The sequence below is a fragment of the Mus musculus genome, chromosome 6, assembly GCF_000001635.26.
Source record: "Mus musculus strain C57BL/6J chromosome 6, GRCm38.p6 C57BL/6J".
Lineage (NCBI taxonomy): Eukaryota > Metazoa > Chordata > Mammalia > Rodentia > Muridae > Mus > Mus musculus.
The window spans coordinates 137,878,409-137,884,924 of NC_000072.6; positions in this window are offsets into that span (position 1 = coordinate 137,878,409).

The following is a 6,516-nucleotide window of genomic DNA, read 5'->3' on the forward strand; positions in this document are numbered from 1 at the left end:
CAGCAAGAACTTACTTCCAAGAGACTCCAAGATCATCCTAGAGCAAGTCGGCAAAGAAGCTCTGGAAGAGAGCTGTCTTAGCTAGGGTTTCATTGCTGTGAAGAGACACCATGACTAAGGCAACTCTTATAAAGGAAAACATTTAACTGGGGATGGCTTACAGTTTCAAAGGTTCAGTCCATTATCATTATGTTGGGAAGCATGGCAGCATGCAAGCAGATATAGGAGCTGAGAATTCTACATCTTAATCCAAAGGCAGCAAGAGGCTTAGAAACTGGGTGTTACTTAACCTCAGAGCCTGCCCCCACAGTGACACACTTCCTCCAAAAAGGCCACACCCACTCCAACGATGTCACTTCTCCTGATAGTGCTAGTCCATATGGGCCAAGCATTCATACACATGAGTCTATAGAGGCCATACCTACTCAAACCATTACAATAGTATAGAGAATCCATGACACCAGAGGACAGCAAGAGGTTAGTTTAGGGGCCGAAGAGGAAATGATGATGCAGTGTCCATTGGACAGTGTTTATTCTTTGTTTTAATGATATGGACAGCTCTTTTTGTGTGTACAGATTAAAGCATCCACTAGAAAGTTCTTAGGAAAATGCCAGAGTTATCTTACTCTTCAATATTGTTAATGTAGAAGATTCAACTATTAGAGTTGATAACTATGGTGTCTCAGATAGGTCAAGCATAATGAACTGAATTGCTTGTCACGAGTCTGTGTTCCAGGCTCATTATGCATGCAGCAGAGCCCTTTTGTACTACAATAGCTCCTAAACCTTATGGTTAAATCTCCTAGACTTTGTGTTTAGTGTCTGCGTTTGAACTCTACCCTGTGACTCTAGCTGACTGTGACACATCTGGTCAGTTTCTCATCACAAAGTCTTAGTTTCTTCTTTTGTATGAACATGTATTTGGGAATTAGTGTTGCATTTACCACACAAAGCTGTAGCGAGAACTTTATAGTATGAATCAATATATAATGTGTACTTGGAATTACCATTTGTGTGAAGGTAATGAGCTATTAAACACTGACAAGCAGAGTTAGCAGTCAGGAAAGTATTTGCTTGCTGTACAAACATGAGGACAGGAGCATGGATCCTGTAAACGAGCTGGACACGGTGATGTATGCTCTGAATCTCAGTACTGGGGAGGCAGAGACAGGTAGATCCCTGGAGCTCTCATGGAGAGATAAGCCCTAATCTGTGAGCTCTAGGCCAGTATTGTCTCAAAACCCAACAAAACCCAAAACCAACAAAACAGGGCCAACTGAAAAAAACAAAAAACAAGGTAGATGGAGGCTGAGGAAGGTCAGAAAGATATCCAAGATCAATCAACCTTTGTCCCCAAGATCAACACATACACACATCCTCAAGATGTGACTACGAACACACATGAATGAATGAATGAATGAATGAATAGATTAGTAAATAAATGAATAAATGAAGCCATAACTGGATATATGATAAAGTTTCTTATAGTGGTGAGATTTGACCGTTAACCACCAGCAAACATCTTTTGAGTCCCCGCAGCAACCTAAGTAAAACTGAGCAAGTACATAATGACCACCATCTGCATGTGTTGGTGTTTGTTTACGTCAGCCTCTGGAAGATGAGAACTGTTTTCTTCTACAATCAGTGTGTTTTTCCTCGATCCAGGCTTTACTAGCTTGTGTGTGAAAGGCTTTTCTCACTGTGCTCTTTCCTCTAGGAACTGCAGGGACAGGTAAGTGGGTGGTGTGATCTTTGCTTCAACAGTCCATGGCTAAGAATGATTTCTGCTGGATAATTTTGTTCTTTTTTCTCCTCCATATATATATGTATGTGTGTATATACGTGTATGTGTATATATATATATAATGTATATATTATGTATATATGTATATATGCATATATGCACATATGCACACATGCACATATGCACATATGTACATATGTATATGTACATATGTATATATGTATATATGCAAATATATGTGTGTGTGTAAAATCTGAATTTGTGTATATCATACATATAATTTTTAATTTTTAATAATATCTAAGAATGTATATACATAAGTGGGTACATATACATACATACATACATGCATACATACATGAATGTAGGTGGCTTCAGAAGCCAAAAGGTGTCAGGTCTCCTGGATCTGGAGTTATAGGCTATAATGACCATTTTATTAAAACATTTGACATGGGAAGACCCACTTTTAAACATTTTCTTCTTTCTTTCTTTCTTTCTTTCTTTCTTTCTTTCTTTCTTTCTTTCTTTCTTCCTTCCTTCCCTTCCCTTCCCTTCCCTTCCCTTCCCTTCCCTTCCTTTCTTTCTTTCTTTCTTTCTTTCTTTCTTTCTTTCTTTCTTTCTTTCTTTCTTTCTTTCTTTCTTTCTGTTTTTGTTTTTTCGAGACAGGGTTTCACTGTATAGCCCTGGCTGTCCTGGAACTCACTTTGTAGACCAGGCTGGTCTTGAACTCATAAATCCGCCTGCCTCTGCCTCTCAGCTGCTGGGATTAAAGGTGTGCGCCACCACTGCCCGGAAATGACCATTTTATGAATAAAATTAAACCTATGTTCTCTGAAAGAGCAGTCTATGTTCTTAACCACTGAACTGTCTCTCCGGCCCCTTCTGATATATTATTGAACCCTTTGAATGTACGTAGTATAGTGCTAGAATCTGTGGAAAAGCTCAGAAAGCAAGCAAGCAAACTCTCTTTCTCTCTCTCTCTCTCTCTCTCTCTCTCTCTCTCTCTCTCTCTCTCTCTCTCTCTACCTCTCTCCACACACACCCATACCCCACACACATGTTGGAAAACCCAAATTCTTAAGGTTAATGTACCATGTCCAGATAGTTCCTTTGAGCTCAATGCAAAATGGAGGACTTGGTTTTTCCAACAGGGGTTTTCCTTCTCTGACCTTGTCTGGGGAGCCCAATCCCCCAGTCTCCCAGAGGAAGGTCACATAGTCCTTGGCAAACCTTCAAATTCAACTTCCTCTTTTCCCCAATAAGAACACTCCTAGGAAGTACCTGCGACTCCTGGAATGGCTCTCCATGCAAAGGAGACATCCCCGGTACTTTAAACTCCAGCCAATGATTTACATTCACCCTGAAAACTAGTTCCCACTCTCCAAGGTTCATATATAGCCCTTGGTCACCCTGAATTAAATATATGCACACCAGCTGATTCACTGTAATTGTCTAAGAGAGTAGTTTCATTGACTATTATCTAAAAGAATTGTAACACTAAAACCCCCCTGTCCCCATGGGAATCCTGCAGTCCCCACCTGGGCCTGGACTCCACTTTATCCTGAACACTCTGTGGGTGGAAACAGAGGATGCGGAATCACAGCTCTTCCCTAACATGCCTAACACACACACACACACACACATACACACACACACATACACACACATACACACACACATACACACACATACACACACACATATACACACACACACATACATGCACACACATACACACACATACACACACATACACACACACATGCACAAACACACATACACACACACACACACTCCCTTATTCTCAAACACTTAGAATTTATTTGAGGAGACAAAGCATAAACCTTAAACACAATGTAAAATATATAAAACGACGTATACCAAGGCCGCTGAGAGCAGACAAGATGATTTCACCTTACAGTTCTGTGCATCATGCTGTCAGCATCCACTGGATGCAACTTAGAATTCTGAGTCTTTCTATTATATTCAGATAATTTCAGCCTATAGATTATTATTTAGAAATCACCCAATGCCAAAGATATTATAGGAACATAATACCTGCATGGACATCATGCTATAGATATAGAAGAGTACATAAGGGAAAGTCAGAATCAATAGCGTTAATGGGATTTGGCCCAATTGTTTATCAGAAGGACTCTCAAACAAATCACTGCCAAATTTGATTAAATGTGCACCAACAATATGAACAAACGTTTCCAAATTCTGATATTTTGATAAATGTAGTGAATATATCTGTAAAAAAGGATGAAATGCAGATACTCATATAGGAAACAAGACTAGGAAAAAAAACCCACCTCTGAATGCATTAAGGGTATAAGCAGAAAACCATCATGACTTGAAGTAGACTAAGCAAAATAGAAACAATATACTCATGAAAATAAAGACTTGCAAAGTTCCAGCAGTTATAAGGACCGACCTGCCAGATTGACTAACGAGCTACTAGTAGCACAGCCACCATCTGGGCACGTGCATGTGTGAGCGTATCTCTTACATGGTCCAGGGGTTAGCAATAATCATTGTGACTTATTCTGTTCTAGTTTGAGAGCCGAGCCTTTTGGCATAAGCAAGGTCTTTTACCTTGAATAGGAAGACTGTTTTACAAATTGTCATCAGATAAGTGCTATCCACGAAATAAAAAGAAAACCTGTGGGATTCTCAGACGATGGATGAACTAAAGAGAGTAACTAAAAACAAATGGATCTGGTGACAGTAGAAATGAAGGATACCTTAGCTGGTAACAATAGTTGTTGTTAGACTTATTCTTGGCTAGCAACCCCAATGCAATGCTCAGCACTTATAAATATGCTAATATTATACGGAGAGAGGTAGCTAATCACCTTAGGGAAGGAAGCATAATGCAGTGGGAAAATGAATAAAACAAAAACCTTAAAAAGGCTGAAAGATGAGATGCCCATGTGGTGACCTTGTTTTTCCCAGTATTGAGAAAGCTGGGTACAGTGTTAAAGGTAGGTAAGATGAGCATTCTAGAAGCTGTGGCAGATGGGCTGCAGCGAGCTGGAGGCTACCCTGAGTCACACAGTGAGCGCCCAGCCAGCCACGACTACATAGGGAGACCTTTGGACAACCTCTAGAAGAGAAGTTGAGATAGCTTGAGCAAATTCAATTATCTTCAAGAAGCTACATAAAATATGATCTTGTTCGTTAGAAAAAAGTTAACATGTCATAAACCATAAGTGACTGAAGTACATAAGTACTATTTGAATATGACTAAAATTTAAGCATAGAAAAAATACATTGTTGGAGATATTTACTCTATGAAGCTGACTATGCATATATGCACAGTTATGGATGCTATGAAAGGAATTCTTTTATATAACCAACAGTTACTTTGGAATTTTATAGTGAACCTCTAAAAAAAATCAATTAATGGAAAATATGAAGAATTTAAGAATCTCTATGTCTCAACAGGATTTCCTTTTAAAAATATGGTTTGGAATATATTCAGCAGGAATTATTCCTCATTTAAAAATAATTGCCCAAAAGCAGAAAAATAAAAGAGAGTTACAGTGTGGGCACAACTTGTAAATCTCAAGTCCTTCACTGAGTGTGGTTCTACATGTGTTTATGCTTGAGTTTACGGGAAGTGTTTGGAAATTCATGCGGAACACTAGAAAAAAGTTATAAGGCAAATGATTCAAATTGAGGCCAACCAAGTTATCCATCAAAGCATAAATGTACTTTACAGTTCATTTAGTTCCAGGATACTTCATAAAATAACCTGTTTGCTTGCTGACACAATGCATATAAATTTAAAATTGACTTTGGTAAGAGTCAACATCTTCTAAAAGGCAAAATGAACTCCAGTGTATCCCTCCTTTCCACTGCTCATCATTGTTTACTGTATCAAATGCATAATTTGCAGCTTAGCTACTGTCTCCACAGTCTAGGTGACTCAGTCTACTCATCCTGTTCAATTCATGGCTCATCTCTTTGTGATTGGTCACTAAATTTTGTAGTGAACAGGATAACTTTAAGCCCCTTCCTAATCATGTTGAAATCGTTTTACAATTTTAACCTTATTGTAGAAGATCTCCCATGCGTGCCTTTGAAACTGAGTCTTAAAAACTAAGATGTCTGTGGAGGCTGAGGAGATTATCAAAATGAGACTAGTGAGCCTGAAAGGGAGCAGACAAATGGGAGGCCACTCATCACCTGAAGGCCCACCTTCTCCATACTTTCATACTGGGCGTGTGCTGACAATACTCCTGAATTCTAGGTCTTTCCATTCTTTAGGAAAAGCCAGAAATCTAACTCATATTAAATCTTCAAACTGTGAATACTGGCAATTTATTATATCTTATTTACTTTATTTACTTTAATTTGGTTTGTGTATTTGTGTGTGTGCATGTGTGTGTGTGTGTGTGTTTGTGTGTTTGTGGCTCCTGTGTATGTCCAGGTTCACATATACATGCTATGTTGGATGGATTCCTCCATATTCATTGAGTCAGAGATTCTTTTTGTTATTTTGTCTTCCCTGCCCCCCTCCCCCAAAGCTGAACCCAGGGCCTTGCGTTTGCTAGGCAAGCGCTGTACCACTGAGCTTACTCCCCAACCCTGAGTTTGAGATTCTTCATTGAACCCAGAATTCACCACTATGGCCAATCTTGCTTGCCAGCTCACTTGGGGTCTACTTTGTCTTTCCTTACAAGCAGTAGAACTGCAGATAGGCCATCACACCCACCTATCACTCACATGGGTTCAGGAGTTTGAATTCTGGTCCTATTTACATG